We start from the raw sequence: 17264 nt of genomic DNA, 5'->3' as shown, positions 1-17264 counted from the left end.
ACTGCTAGAAGCAATCATCTATTGATACAGAGAGAAGTGCGACTTAAGAGAAAATTTGTTTATTTTTGTTAAAAATAGGGATTATCAACTGACTAGATTTAGTTACAATATGAAGTTGGCACCATATACACTGTTGAACATATGTCATGGACTATGATGTGTGACCCAGAAAAGGTGACAAAATGAAAGCATGTGATAGCCCGGGGATGAGCCATTAGCATCTGGCATAGGTTTGGCCAAATTACTGTCTTTGCCATAAACCTTTCAAGAGGTTCCTCAGGGGAAATAGTGTGATTACACCTTACGGACTCTTGCACGTGGTTGGCTAGTGGTGCATCACAGGAACCTGAGTGAAGCGCCTTAGAGATCTAAGTCTTCCTCAAGCCATCAGTCATTACTGAGTGTACAAGATACTCCTGAGACCTGATGCATTAATGTATGTTTTAAGTTAACATAGAGGTTTCAACATATGCTGAGCTGATTCCTCAGAGAACAGAGTCCACTTATAGCAATGAATAAACAAATAAATCAACATGAGTGCCTGGAAAATGCACTATAAAAGATACTAGTGTTCTCAGGGATCAATTAAAAAGTTTTATTGTGGTTGCAAAGTTCTCAGAGTTCAGTGTTTAAAAACTGTCAACAACAACAACAAAAAAAACAAACTTGTGACTATGCTTGTTAGGATGAGAATAGTCCCCATAAGCTCCTATGTTTCAGTGCTTCACCCCAGTTAGTGAAATTGTTTGAGAAGGATTAAGATGTGTCGCTTTGTTGGAATAGGCGTGGCCTTCTTGGAAGAGATAGGGAGAAGGGTCACTGGAAGTGGAGTTTGAAGTTTGAAAAGCTCATACTAGTGCACTCTGTCTGTCTGTTTGTCTCTGCTCTGTCTCTTTCTCTCTCCCTCTCTCTCTCCTCACTCTGTCTCTGTCTCTGTCTCTGTCTCTGTCTCTGTCTCTGTCTCTGTCTCTGTCTCTGTCTCTGTCTCCCCCACCCCCTCTCTCTGCCTGCTGCCTGTGGATGTAGAGCTCTGAGCCATGCCTGTCATCTACCTGACATGATGACCATGAACTAACTCTACTCTCTAAAACGACAAACAAACCTCCAACTAAATTGCTTTCTTGTATTTGAGTTGTCTGGCTTGTGACGTCTCTTATGGGCACAGAATAGTAGCCAAGATAATGATCTTCTAGCAAAATCCCACCCATTTAAAATCCCACCCATTTTATCTTCTTTCTTTCTTTTTTCTTTTCTTTTCTTTTCTTCTTTTTTTTTAGGTTTTTTTTTTTGAGACAAGGTTTCTCTGTCGTCCTGGCTGTCCTGGACTCCCTTTGTAGACCAGGCTGGCCTTGAACTCACAGTGGTCCACATCCCTCTGCCTCCTGAGTGCTGAGATTAAAGGTGTGTGCCACCATGCCCAGCATCATGAAGAGCATTTTTGTACTCTATCAAACTCACTTTTCTTCCAGCTCCCATGTGTCACCATCCTCAGAAAGGTCCAAAATCACTCTGTTTAAGGAAACATGTGTTCATTGAGCAAGCCACTCAGACAGATCACTCTATTTCCTTCAGAGAATTAATTTTAATATAAGTTCACTTACCTATGTAACTTGTATTTGTATTTCTATGAATGCTCAGGACCAGAGACTTTAATTTTCTTCTTCATATCCGTATGCCTGACACTTAGAACCAAACACATACTACTCAATGTACAATGTACTAAGTACCTCAGGGTGAAAGACAATAACTAAATCTCTTAGGAAATTTTCAGCTGCAGAAAGCTGAAATCTCCAAGTAGAACAACATCATAGTCCAAAATCTGTATTATCATTCAAGAAAAGAATAAGAGAATAGAAATTTTTCAAGTTCCTGTGGCAGGATGCTGATGCTATTAAGAAGCCTGGCTCCCTCTACCTTTCAGCTTTCTTGCAGTCTGGAATGAGTCCAACTTCTACCACATTTTCAAGAAGTGGAAGTGGTACAGGGACATCCTATTGACTCATGCGGAGGAGGTAACAGGACCAACACTTACCCCTTGAGACTAAAGTACTGAATAAGCTTTTCTGAGGGATAGTTAGCAAATAGCTCCAGAGTTTAAAAGTTCTCTTATTGATCCTTAAATAAACCAGTCACAAGGACACAGCATGATAGCAATTGGCTCAGACTAAAGGTTTTAACTTGACTCAGGTGGACAGTAGAAATTTGTTTTCAGGCTAAAGGCCTGTGCATACATGCATGCTGACTATGATTACAAATACGACTGTGAGAGGTCTCTGACTCTTCTCTGATCCACAAGCAACACTGCAATTCCTAGCTCATGTCATATGAATAAAGTGATTATGTATCCCACACCAACTTGGTTTTATCATCTCGTTGTTGGAGTAGCAACGTCACACATCAATAAGGGTCAATTTCTAGGGTGAGGATCTGAATTGTGTGAAGGAAGACCCAAGGCCCAAATGAAATTAAAATTAGAAAAAAATAACTTTGGCAGAAAATAAGCAATATAAAAATGTTTACTTAGTAACAGTGAACACTCACCAGTCATTGAAACTTTCATATTATACTTCCTCATATTTGGAGCATTTGCGCTAATTACAAATGCCTAAATGCATAAAACTATCAAAGACAATGTGTTATGAATCAGCTTAATTCCCAGAGTCACATGACAGGAAAGGATGTGAGTATGTTTTGTTCATTCCTCTGGAGAAGCTCCTTTAAATGGCCTATAGGGAAAGTTGAGTCTTTCATGCTGGAACCACCATGAAAGTGGGACATTTTTGACTCCACTTCAGTTGCTTCTTGCTGTTAATGAGCTATGCTGATGTTTGCTATTCCAGGACTTCCCACCAAGATAATAAAAAAAAAAATGTCACCTCCTGATGGCTCTATAATAGAAAACCAAAATTTTTATTTATGTGTGTGATGTATGTGTGTCTGTGTGTGTGTGTGTGTGTGCGCGCGTATGCAATCACTTGTGTGTGCTATTTGAGTAGGTATATTCATGTTTGTGTGCATGTGGGTACATGTGTATGTGAGTGCACATGTGTGTAGAGGCCAGATTTATATTAGACGTCTTCCTGGCTCACTCTCCATGACAAACACAAGCTATTTGTTTGTGTACATTCATGTTTGTGTACAACTGGGTACATGCGTATGTGAGTGCACAAATGTTTACCGGCCAGAATTGACCTCTTTCTGGATCACTCTCCATGACAAACACAAGCTTCGTCAACTGCTTCTGTGAGCTAAGACATTGCATCTTTGTTTACATTCAGAATTCTCTGGAGTATTAATTCGTGTGTTGAATATGAACTTCTCTCTTTTTCAATTAGCATCTTGTTTATAAAATCCATGTGGCAATGTGGTGGCACATGTCTGTAATCCTAGCATTTGAAAGGCAGAGACAGAAGGACTGCCATGAGTGCAGTGAGATCCTGACTTCATACACACACACACACACACACACACACACACACACACACACACACACCATCACTTATAAGTCTGCAGTCAGTCTTTTAATTTCAATATTACCTCAGCTATCTGTTGTGGCATAGAGTAAGTACGTGCTTATAAAAGTGGATTCTTTAGACAACTGATTATGGCCACTTCAATGCTTGACTTAACATGATCGCAGCATTGGATTGAATTTTACTTATTCCTAAGTAACATTGTGAATTAAACTTTTTAAATATTAATTTTATTCTTATTTATGTATATGCATGCATCTGCATATGGAGGAGTCAGGTCCTTTGAAGCTGGAGTCACAGCTGTCTGTGGGCCACCTGATGAGGGTGATGGAAATCATAGTCCCAGTTCTCACAAGAACAGCAAGCACTCTTAACCATGGAGCCATAACTACCTACCTCATAAAAACATAGAAAGGATTTCATCTGTACTGATGATTCATAATGACCTTTAGACATGAAATTATTTTCTTCATGTTATATAATGCGGAGTGCTCTGTATATATTCTACATTTAAATTTTGATAAATGAGTTATGAAAATAGGAAGAAATGTTGAGAAGTAAGCTCTTTGTCCAGAAGCTATAGTGGAAAATTTGAAGGATTCGTGCTAAACTCTGGAAAAGTAATATTTTAAATTTCTGGGTCTTAGACTGTTTGCAGTTTCATTCAAGATGTGTATGTATGTGGTCACCATGTAACTATGTGTTTTTATTTCATGTTCATTGGTTCTGTTGTTGATTTCTATCATATACAGTTTATGTGGCAGGGATGGAGGGACTAACTGGCCATATCTCACAGCTACTGACAGATTTAGCATTCAATAAGTGTCCTGTATCCAAACCTAGTTTCTGTGGCCTCATATGTTCCCTTTGAGTCAGACCTAAGAATAGTCTTGACACCACAGAAAAAATGTCCCTGCCCACATGATAAGTGGGGCACGGCAAAGCCCGGCTCACCTTGAGAAGAATGTGGCTCCGAACCAGGTGTATCAGGGTCACCCAGGGTTATCGGTCCTAATCTGCTAGCCTTTCTTTCCTGGTTGTGGCACTGAATACTCCAGGCTCCATCTGGTTTTCTGCTGCACAGAGCAGTGTATGATCAGCCTAGGTTTTTAGCCTAAGGCTTCCTAAGGCATCATCTTTCCTGTGTCCCTTTTATAAAAGGTAATGAAAAGGAAAGAATTTGGAAAACAGTGTAGCAGTCTCTGTAAGAACTCTAGAGAGCAATGGGCCAGAGAGCTGATGAGTAATTTTCAAAGAAAGGAAATAGATTCATTTTAATAACACCAGTCCTAGGAGAACAAGAGATTATATCTTTCATTATCCCAGATACTAAAGCATCAACAAAGGAACTTCCGCATTTTCTTGAGACATGAGAAAGTGTAGAAAGATACTAAAATAGCTTATATTCAAGATAAATTAAATAAAATTGTTATGAAGAGAAACAACTTTATGAGAATCAGAAGAACAAGGTGTCAGCATTCTGTTGTGTTTTCTGAAAGAGAACACACCATTGTTAACACTTATTCAGGGCAGAAATTACAAATCTTGTAAGCAAGAAAAAAATTGTATTTTAATTTCTTTGGTTAAATTAGGGGAAAAAAGATTTGAAGCAAGATTTGATTTTAAGTCTGGTTTATCAGTAGTTAGCTGCTTGGCCTTTGGCCATTTACCTTTCTTGGTCTTTAGAATATTCACTATAAAATAGGAAAAAAATTTTTCAATTCACAGTCCAAAGGTTTTTCCCTAGCTCTGAAGTTATTAGATGTGATTTATGAAAATTCATTATTGGAAATACACAAAAAGTCTTATTTTCATTGATACTGTAGTACCATGAAGGTGACAGCTATGGCATATAAGATCACAGATACTCAGTTTTCATTTGTTTTCATCAAAGTCAACAGACATTGGTTTCTCTGTGTGTAGCCCTGGCTGTCTTGAGACTCATTTTGAAGACCAGGCTGGCCTCAAACTCAGAGATCCATCTGCTTCTGCCTCGAGAGTGCTGGGATTAAATGCATGCACCACTATGACCAGCAATCCCACATATTTTTAAGCAAGGTGATGTGTTAAATATTGATGGAGACCTTAGTCCTCTCAAATCCTATATAAATATTGGGTGCCAGTTATAAATGTTATGTGTCATTATAGCTGGACTGTTTTGACCCATCAGCTACCCAAATAATGACATGGAGACATTCTATTATTATGAAAGCTTGGCCTTAGCTTAGACTTGTTACCAACTAGCTCTTATAACTTAAATTAACCTGTTTATATTAATCTATATCTTGCCATGTGACTCTTTACCTCTTTTCAGTCCCAGTACCCATTTCTTCCTCTACCTCTGGCTGGTGGATTCTTCCCACCTAAATTTCTTTCCCAGAATTCCCCTCTCTGTCCGGATGTCCTTCCTATCTTCTCCTGCCTCAACCATAGGCCATTCTGCTCTTTATTAAACCAATCAGGATGGGTTTTGGAGGGAGTGTTTACAAAATATGGTGCAGCCAAAAGAATAACAACACCAAATCCCAGGCCTGTAATCAGATCTCTGCAGTTACAGAAAACAGCATTCGAATAAAGAGGACCTCTACACAGTGCACAAAAAGGTCTCCCCAACGGTCCTATCCCCAGCTTAATGGCTTACATCTGGGACTTCCTTTGGAGGATTGTCCTTGGGTGAGTCAAGACATTTTTGCCATGGTCTAAGCACCTACACACCCCTAGATAATGGCAGCTGTTGAATTTCACACCGTAAGCCCTTGCCTTGAGGTGATGAGACCTTTCCTTGGGTATTCTGCTTCTCTCTAGGGGTTTCATATGTGTGTGAGCCCTGCCTTCTCTGCTGACAAGCTCTCTCAAAGTCTCCTCCTGAACAACCAGTTGAGGTTTGTTGTTGTGATGGGGCTAGAGGTTATGACATTGTGTATACTTCTTCTCTATCAAACACATATGTTTGATAGCCTAAAACTCTGAGGCACAAGGTGCCAAGAAGCTCTGAGCCTGTCCCAATCTCAGACAATCTGAAACATGGGCAAGATGCATCATAAATGAAGAGATGTATTTCTTTCCATCTAGGTTGCAGGTTGCTCACTACACCCAGAGATGAGTTATTAGTGCCTTGTGGTTCATAAAGACTTGTATAGTGCATGTTCAGTGGGCAGTGAGTTGAATTGAGACAGTTAAATAACTATCATTCTCTTTCTGCAACTTGACATCTCTGGGCCTGTCCTAGGTAGTATTAACTGTCCACTTGCCACAGCCTGGGAGCATTTCAAATGAAAGTTTCAACTGGGTAAGAGCCTGGTCAGTCTGTTGGCATGTCTATCAGGAATTATCTTTACTTTAATTGACGTATGAAAGTCCAGCCTACTATGGGTGGCACCATCCTTTGGCACAATGTCCTGAGTTGTTTATGAAAGCTAGCTAAGCATGGTGTATAAACCAGCCAGAGAATGAGCCAGCAAGCAGCTTTCATTTGTGCTTCCTGCCTTGAGTTCCTTCAGTAACTTCAGATAATGATGGAGTATGACCTAAACCCTTTCCTTCCATAAGTTGCTTTTGAACCTGAGTTCGGTTGCTAACTCCCACATCATATGGCCTACAAATTTCTACAACTCTAACTCCAAGGAACTTTACATCCTCTTCTGGTCTCCAAGAGTATCTGCGTGCTAGTGAACATATCCATACATGGACATGTATGCAAATACATAATTAAAAATAAATAAAATATTTTTAAAAGTTTAGCTTCCTTACTTAACTCAGTAACAACCCATTATTTCATCCTTCTCATCCACAGTTTTGTATTCCTTTGCATAAAATACCAGATTTACCAGAAAGCAAATAGAAGATGAGGTTTTTATTTCCTTCTTTTCCATCTCTTTTGCTCCTTATCAGCAAGAAGCAATCAAATTCTTATGCTCCATATTACAAGGAACCTGGTTCTAGGTATCTTGATGAAAAGGGCATAGTTTCTTTTGAGGTCAAGTTTATATTTAAAAGGAAAAAAGGCAGACAGAATGGCAGTTGTTCAAACACATTATATGTCTCAAAACACATTCTTCATATGGCTTTTATAAAGGTCTCCTTGGGTAGTAGCTTTTAAGTAGGTGGGAAAATGACAAAAGCAGGATTAAATCAAACTGCTCCAAAACAATATGGCTAAAATAACGGATCTTAAACTTTTGAGGATTTATCAACTCCAGAAAAATGTCAGAGAGTGTAAATGTCAAAGTTTGATGAAAATTCTTAAAGAATTAGTAGATATCTATCAGAGTTCTTGTTGAGTTCCCTGTTAAAACACAATTTTACAGTTTTCTAAAATCATTCTGGAATGTCCAATCTTTCTAAAATTAGATAGTCCCACACACACCAAAACAAAAACAAAAACAAAAACAAAAACAAAAAAAAACAAAAAAAAACCCCAAACTGTAAATAAGAGGAAAGAACTGATGATTGGTTGTAGATTCAAGAAAACTAGTCTTAAGACTTCTCTCCTTTTCCCAAATGTCTCCATCTCTTTCCCTCTGAGCCATTCCTGTCCTTCCTTCTTTGCCAGCTCTGAATAACAAACCACCTGCATTATGCTCACTTACCACAAGTACCAAGGTGAGAAAGCAGAACCATGCAGAAACAAGAACCCTGAGAAGCACATGGGAAGTTGTGGGTCCTCCAGTGCTAATGACCATCTTCTCCTCTGCTAGAGGCAAAGCTACCTGGAAGAACGTAAGTACTTCCCTGAAATAGGAAAGCAGTTGACTTTGGCCCTTAGATGTTGCTGGCTATGTGGATGCTTTACCTGAGGACTTCGTCTCTTCAGGATTCTAAACTATGCACACACCTACATTACCGCATTATTAACAGCAAAATGAGCAAGTAAAACAACAGAATGTCTAAACCCTGATGCTGATTGATCTAATCTATTAAGCATTGTTTTATAGGCCGGGCGTGGTGGTGCACATCTGCAGTCTCAGCACTTGGGAGGCAGAAACAGGCAGATCTAGGCCAGCCTGAACAAAGCAAGTTCAGGCTAACCAAGGCTACACAGAAAAACGCTGTTGTTTTTGTTTGTTTGTCCAGAACAGACATTGTGTTCACAATAGCCCAGATGAAGCATGTCCATCCTGGGAAAGAGTCCACACAGCTTGTCATGATGTTCAGAAGCTACTGAGGTGGGGAGTCTTGTGTCCTAACTCCCAAGCTGGGAATAAGACATTTATTTCCAGGATGAGATCTTATAACATGGTTACTCATGGACAGGAGGAAGTGAAATAAGACTAGAAATGTAACTTCAGGTTCTATAGTTGCTTCTAGCATCAACCCACAGATTAGCCTAGAGCAGTGATTTTTAACCTTCCTAATTCTTCCATCTGTTAATGGAGTTCCTCATCTTGTGGTTACCCCTCCCCCAACCAGAAAATGATCTTTCATTGCTACTTCATAATTGTAATTTGACTACTCTTACGAATGATAATATAAGTATCTGCATTTTCCAGTGGTCTTAGGTGACCCCTTTGAAAGGGTCTCCAAAGAAGTTGTGACCCACAGGTTGAGAACCATTGCCCTAGATCTTGGTAGCTTCCCATCTATCTTTACTTTGCATGTTTTTGATAAGCAGGAGACTTCTGACTATGTCCTGTTTAAGAATCATCACTATACACTGAGCAATTATTTATTTATATGAACAATTTCAAAGCTTAATTAGATACATTGTAGCTAAGCTTTCTGGAAGTCAGGAATACAGACGCGGTTCCACTGTGCCCCAACACTCAGGGTCAGCACAGGTTTAAGCAGCGCTGCTAGGAGAATGGTTCAGGATATCCAGTCGTCAGTTACTCGGTCTATTGCTTGGTATCAGATCTTGGCTAAGGACGTTGTAACTGGAAAACTCACAACTTGGCAGCTGGTCTTCTTCATGGCAAGCCATCCAGAAAGTTGAAGAACCTTCAAACTTGTATCACTTATCTAATCTTGGCTCTTTCGATAATGATATATTTTATCATTTGGAGCATACCACAGTCAACCCACTCTCAAAGAAAGAAAGCCCATGAAGGTGTGAGTAACAGGAAGTGCAGATGACGAGGCGGCCATCTTCCTCTTCTTCTTCTTCTTCTTCTTCTTCTTCTTCTTCTTCTTCTTCTTCTTCTTCTTCTTCTTCTTCTTCTTCTTCTTCTTCTTTTTGGCAGTTTTTGTGGTTTTATTTAAACACAAATAAAACACGCACTGAAGCCATCTATTCATTTTCTTCACTGCGTAGCCTGGCGTTGGGATTGGTGACTCGGATGGCCAGCTGTGCCGCTCTTTCTACGATGGCTTTTCGGTTCTTGGAGGAAACATTGTGAGCAATCTCAGCACAGTAAGATTTGTTGCACATCAGCAGCACTTCCAGCTCCTTGACATTGTGGACCAGAAAATTCCGGAAGCTGCTAGGCAGCATGTGCTTGGTCTTCTTGTTGCTCCCATAACCAGTGTTGGGCATCAGGATCTGGCCCTTGAATCTTCTCCGCACCCTGTTGTCGATACCTCTGGGTTTCCGCCAGTTTCGCTTAATTTTGACATATCAGTCTGACTGGTGCCTGATGAACTTCTTGGTCCTCTTTTTAACGATCTTGGGCTTCACCAGAGGCCAGAGGGCAGCCATGATGCCGCAAAGGAGATGGCAGCCACCTCGCAGGCAGCGCCGGGGAAAAAGAAGCAAGGCGGCCATCTTCAAAGCTGCCTGTGTACCACGGGTGTGAAGAGGAAGGCGCTTTACCTGTGGCCTCCAGCATATTAAGAAAATATAAGCAAACCAGGCATGGTGGCTAACATCTTTTGTTCAAGTCACCCTTAAGGCTCACAGAGAAGGACCACTGGAGCTCAGGAGTTATCAGCCTAAACAACATAGCCAAAAGCTGTCTAAGATTGTTTAAGATGTAAATAAAAGCCTTTCTATGTTTGCCTTGGTAATAGGTATCTAAAAAGATGTCTGTAAATCTACATTTTTCTACTAACAGAGAGACGGAAATAAAACACATAGGAGATGTTAGTATGTGGTAAGGCACATGTGTGAAGATTGTGCTTCCCTGTTGCACTTTTACATGTCAAGGTTTTTATAGATGTATCCTCTTTGATTAATCAATAACTTAGTTTGTATTGCTTTGTTGTTGTTTTTGTTCCACAGGCCTAAACACCAATAAAGAGAATTTCAAGATCCAATAAACAATCCCAGACACAAACAAATTGAGGCAATATTTGTAATCAGCATTAATAAGTCCATTGAAAAGTATGTTGCATTAATATTTACATGCACAATTGCAGGCACTTGCTGTCAATTTTATGTATGTATAGTAATAAATGATATAATTTTATAGATATAATTGCTTCTAAATTCTAATTCCTATTTTAAATTTGTCTATTCTTATAATAAAAATACAACACTCCCTGTGCTGCTTTAATTACTTTTAAGCATATAGATCTGTTGTTAATAAACATATCACATTATGCAACCATCAGGTATTATCAGTTCCCTAAGCTGAGGCTCTGTCCCCTTACTAATTTTTATAACAATATCTCTCTTTCTCTCTGTGCCTCTGTGTGAGTTTGTGTGTGTGCGTATGTGTTCAGAGGTTGATAATAGGTTTGTTACTTGATTGTCCTCTACTGTGTTTGGTGAGGTTGCCTCTCTTGCTGACCAACCGAGGAGCTTGCTGATTTGTGCAGTCTAACTAGCCAGCTTCCCCTAAGTTCCCAGCTCCACCTCTCAAGTGCTGGAACTACAGGCAGATGGCCACACCTCTCCTGACTGTACTGTCAGTGCCAGAGATCAATTCCAGTCCTAGTGCTTGGGTGCTGGGTGCTTTATTATCCACTACACCATCTCACCAGCTATCACTTTCAGAAATATTTTGGAATTTGAATCTCATTATTGATACCTTTCACCTTTTTTCTAAACAAACAAACAAAACAGCAATGTAATCTTCAAAGTGTCAGAGTCTACTGTTTTATTCTCATTTGTTCTAAAAGCTGAGATGGTTAGTAGTTTAATTTAATTATATTCAAGTGGTTAACATTCCTTTGTTCCTTGGCTCGTGACAGTTCTTCATGCTGGGATCATTTCAATGACAGCTATAGTTTTAACTTAGTCCTGCCCTTGGGACCTCATTAAGACCCTAAGAATTATAAACAAGAAGCTCCATGCTTCTCTGATTCTCCTCTTTAGCAAATTTGGGGCTTTTTTTTCATCCTGGTTCCAAGTACCCTTGTTTTATTCTTCCTGGGCACATATCAGTTGTGTAGCAGCCACACAGCATCTTTCAACACTAGCATTCTACCTGAGGTTGTAGCTCTTTGTTTCAGTTCCCTAACTGCCCTTCCCAAAATTTTCAAGGGTTACAGAATATGCACATAAGTCACAGCCCTGGCCCATTGTCCTCACTCCCAGACATCAGAACCTTTTAAAATCCTGTATATGATCTTCTACCTGGACATTTCATGACTATTTGTCCAGCCCAATGAAACTTGCATATCCTTGCATGTGCATCATCCTCCTTAGTCTGTCCTGGTGAGGCACAAGGCTATTTATTCACTGTTACTGCCCATCTTTCACATTCCTCAGGAAGAAGGAGATGGTTTTGTATTTACAGTACTCAAGGAAGGCAAGGAAAGCACCTGTCATTAGGTCCCACAAAGCAGATAGTTTGGTCTGGTTTTTAAGTAAAGTTTAAATTCTCACTTTTATAGCCATCAGAGAAGGCTAGTGGGCTCATCAAAATCCATTCTGCATCTTCTGCAATAACGGTTTACACAGAGTGCCCAGCTGCTTAAGAGAAGATAGCCTTCAGTGGTGAGATGTGGTCTTGCTATTAAGTTTTCATCAAAGGAGTAGGAGGAAATGCTCACATCTCAACTTCTGGCTTCTAGGGCTAGAGACACACAATTGCTCTAGAAACACCATTCACTTTTCTTACCATTAGTTGGAAATGAGTAAAGGGGCGCCACTGGAAGGAACCTGCTGAGGGTGAGAGAGCTGCCCTCCTCTCCAGCGTGAGCTCCCAAGTAAAAAAAACCACTGCCTCCCACATGGCACTAAGAAAGGGAAGTAAACTTCTATTTTGAAGAATAATTTTCTCATATCAACTCAACTTCTATTGAGTACCACAGAATTAATATAAATATTACGTTTGATCACTTAAACTATATAAATGTTTATGCTTCTGCAGCTTAAAATATACGAGCAAGTGACACGTGCACTCCAATAGAAAAAATCACTAAAATACAGTGTGTGCTACCGATTATTCAAACATATTTTGCTGCATGACTCACTTTGCCACTCCTTTCTCAGAGTGATGATGGGGGAGTGGATGGAAAACTTTAAGTGACATTTGTGTCTCCTCCTTCAGGCAAATAATGAGTTGTAGTCGATTTGAGTCTCACGATATGGCAAGTGACTCTCTTTCGGTTTGCGAGATTGATTATTGCTGGTTGGAGAATCAAATAATTTGTGAAAAATCTAATGGGCGATATTACAGTTCCATGGGCAGACACAACACATACAGCAAGGGCTTTGGTCCCTTTGGGTAACAGACATTGAAAAAACCTAAATACACAAGAATGAAAACAGGCTGATGTCTCACACTCAAAGTTATCATTATAATGCAAAGTCATTGTGAAAGGATGATGATTCTTTTTGGCAAACGGTGTTCATAGACAAAAATACCAGTTTCTCTATTAATAGTTAGGGATACAGGATTCTCTGGGAAAGTGCTAAAAAGGTGGCTTTTTAAAAAAAATCCATAAAATAAATTCTGCATACAATAAGAAATAGCTTATAAATACCCATTGGTCCAGGTTCACCACTGGGGTAACCGGTTCAGAAAAGTAAAAGAATAAACTCCTTTTCTGCTCAATAAAAACAGAGCAACATTATTTATGTATTTATTAGCCACCATAAGCTGGGCCTGATGCTGAGAGACCTGTAGGAATAGATCATTCCTATTGCTGATGATCCAGTGGCGAAACCAGACAAGGAAATCAATATATACAGCGAGCACTAAGTTAAAGTCTGCATGAAAGAGTACAACCAAAGTTACACTTCCTAGAGTAATGCTGGAGAAATAAGGGAATTAACAGAACAGCAGGTCAGTCTCACCTAAGCAAAATAGATGGCGCTCTCTGTCTAGGAGCTTCTAAGGAATCAACCAACTGTGGATTGAAAACACTTGAAAAAAGAGCATCTGTAATGGACATATGCTATTTTTTTGCCATCCTCTAAACAATAAATATAACAAGTATTTACATGCTGTTTATATAATATTAGATATAAGTACTTTAACCTGACTTAAATTCATAACGAATTTAATGTCTGTACTATTCAAATACAACCTATATTATTTTATCTAAGGGACACAAGCTTTGCTGATTTTAGCATCCCCCTAGGTACCTGGATTACAGTTCCATGGGCAGACACAACATACACATCAAGTGCTTTGGTCTCTCTGGGTAACAGACATGGAAAAAACCTAAATACACAAGAGTGAAAACAGGCTAAGCTCAGCTCTTGTCTGCAACACTGAGAGAGCACTGGTCCATTAGGTGGAGGAAGAATGAACACGCCCACCACCAGAGTGAAAATCAGAAAAAAAAATCAGAGAAGAATGTCAACGTTGATGTTTAGTCCTTTTCATCTGGCCAGTATCTCAGCACTATATGAACATGTGACCATACCTAGTGTGTTAGTTTGCTTGAAAATGACCCTATAGGATCATAGGGCTTGGCAATACTGGGATGTGTGGCCTTGTTGAAGCAGGGGATGGCTTTGCTGGAGAGGGTATGTTAATAGGGAGTGGGCTTTGAGATGCTCAAAGGAAGGTCCAATGTGGCCATCTCTTCCTGCTGCCTGTGGATTCAGATGTTAAACTCTCAGCTCCTTCTTCAGCATCATGTCTGTCTACACACCATCATGCTTGTAGCCATGACGATAATGGACTAAACCTCTGAAACTGTAGGCCAGCCTCATTTAAATGTTTTCCTTTATAAGAGTTGCCATGGAAATGTGGTAATGGCACCTCTTCACAGCAATAGAAACCCTAACTAAGACACCTAAGGTGATGGTATTTTTGGATTCTCTACATGGGGAGTGAAGCCTTTCCATTCACACCACAGGAGCCTAGTGCATGGGATTTGAAATGAGATAATTTGACAGACAGCCACTCTAGGGTCAGGCTGCCTAATAGACTTCTTTCTTTCTGAATTAGAGAATATTTTAAACGTGAATGGGCTCTGGGGGATGTTTCCAAACAATGCATAGACTCAGGATTCACCCTGCTTGCTGTTCACAATGTCCTCATTACCATCACGTCGCTAAAATTGCAACCATATTAGATTCTGCCTTTTGAGTTAGCGACAAGAAAAAAAAAGTCTGTTTTCTCTCCATGCTCTGCTCTGTGCTTTAGCTCCTCACACGAGATGGGAAGAGGTGAGCTAAAATGGAATCATTTGCTTTCCCTATGTGAGTCACTTCTGCTGACTTTTCTTCGGAATGTTTTCTTATTCGTATAGCTGTGATGTGTAAACTTCTGCTTACAGAACAGGCATATTCAACTGGACATTAAAGGCATGAAAATAACTGGATAGACTCCAATCCAGTTCCAAGGAAGCCTGATTACATTTAATCAGACATCTTTTGTTGTATCATTTGTGTGTCCGGGTCACTAACTTGGCTAAATCTGGCTCATCTAACAAAGGTCCTCTGTTAGTGAATATAAAATAAATCAAGAATGAAGGGAATTTTTTTTACTTTGGTGATATAATCATAAATGAATGTTTAATGGTGAAATGAAAATTAAATATCATTTCCTATACTTTCCACCAGTATGTACTGTGTTATTCTTGGCTATTGCAAGCTGCTAAGTTTTCAGATTCAAGCAGTGGTTGGCTACAGCTCCAGTAAGCATGACATCACCAAAACAGCTTCTGGGGCTGCAGGAGAGCTCCACTCCGGTTGTCATGGAAGCAGTCATAGTCATTTTCCTCAATCCTTATTGACGAAGCTCCAAAGATACCACATAATGACCTATATACAATAGGCAATGCATAAACACACATATTCACACCGCAGGCATCAGTTCCTCGATGCAGTAATGTCACCTTGAAGTGAAGAGCACTTGGAAGTGTCACTCATTGTTGGATTCCCCTCCTTGGCACAAATGCAGAAAGTAGGATATGAGCAGATCATAATTCTTTTTTTTTATTTTTCTTTATATAAACATCCTGATTGCCTCAATAGCCAATTCGTTCAAAGACACAACGTTGAAGAGTAGAAACATCTTATACATGCACAAGACTTTATATGTCTAACTCTGTTCTCCCTTGCTTAGCTCTGGAGTGGAAGGTCCTTCGACCCAATCCCTTCAATAATAAGAACCAGTCTTCCAGTTTTCATAGAGTTTTCTGAGGAGGAGAGTTGTTGTAATAGACTAAAAGCTGTGTTGCCTCCAAATACATGTTGAAACCCAAATTCCACTGTGATGGTATTGGGAGACAGATGCCTTTGTGAGTTGCTGAGGTCATGAAGATAGGGTTCTCAAAAATGTCTTTAGCCAAGAAGACAGAGAGCTGCCTGCAACTCAGAGGGTGTCTTTACCACGCTGGCACTTGATCGGGTTTGCAGCTGCCAGAGACAAGAAAGCCATCTTTGGCTTATAACATATTTAATTTATAATATAAATTTATTATGGCATTATAAAATTGCAAAGATGGTATTCTCATGGGACTTTACTTCTTGACCTAGGTTATGTTTAATGTCAATTAATTTTGAAGATAAATACACCTTATTAAAAAGTTACAAAAAATATAATTCTTCTTGAATATTAATACTCAGTAATAACCAATACTAACTAAGTAAATGAGAGTTAATTCCAAAAATACCTTCCCGTATTTTTTGTGTCATATTTGACTAAGGTCTTTAAAATGTAGCCGTAAAAGTTAAGATTGCCTTTCACATACATTTTTGCTGTGCTTTGGTTAAGAGTTTTTCTGCCTGCTTTAGCTCTGCTGTTTGGCAGGGGTCTCATACCTGTTTTATGCTAGGGAAGGCCTCCAATACCCGGCTGACATTCTAGCCCCCCCCCCACAGTTTAGTCCTGATTATTTCACTTTTCTTTATGCTTGAGTATTTCTCAAGAGCCTAATAGTTAAAGGCAGAAAATAATTGTCCTAACCCTTCTGACAAAAGCATTTATCTAATTTAGACTTTTTATTTTCCTAATCCTAATTATATAAAAATTCAAATGAAAGCATGGTTCAGGGTGGCACACATCTGTAATCCCAGCACTAGGGAAGGCAGAGGTAGGAGGATCTCTATGAGTTCAAGGCCAGCCTGGTCTACAAACTGAGTCCAGGACAATTGAGGCTACACAGAGAAACGTGGTCTTGAGAAAACCAAACAAAAAAGAAAAAAAGAAAAAAAAAAGAAAATTTCAAATGAATATTTTTAGCATGAGTGTCTCTACTTCACTGGAGAAGAGTCTAAAAGATAGCAATCATCTGGACAGAAGACAAATCTTTATTTTGTGTGTTTCAGGCTTTTTATACATGTTATGACATCATGTTCACATAGATGTCACCCATTTACTCAAAGAATAGCTGTATTCATGTATATATACTAACAAAGATTTCATACAGCCACATAAAATCTATACCATTTTCAAAGACATGAAGTGGAATCTCCATCGCTTTCTTTATTGTTCATGTCATGTGTTGGTCATTTAGGTGTTTTGCACATATTGATCTATTTAATGTCTTTTATCTATTTTATTT

The 17264-nt window shown here is 39.4% G+C and overlaps 1 pseudogene across 1 annotated transcript; it reads right to left on the bottom strand.

The window, feature by feature from the left end:
- Positions 1–9652: 9652 nt before the first annotated feature.
- Positions 9653–10155, bottom strand: LOC311596079 (large ribosomal subunit protein eL32-like; annotated as a pseudogene). The gene has a single exon. The product of its transcript is annotated as a large ribosomal subunit protein eL32-like (transcript).
- Positions 10156–17264: the final 7109 nt, after the last annotated feature.

The sequence above is a fragment of the Acomys minous genome (genome assembly GCF_964271855.1).
Source record: "Acomys minous genome assembly, chromosome: 4".
In the NCBI taxonomy this organism is placed as follows: Eukaryota; Metazoa; Chordata; class Mammalia; order Rodentia; family Muridae; genus Acomys; species Acomys minous.
This window is presented reverse-complemented; position numbering and strand designations above follow the sequence as displayed.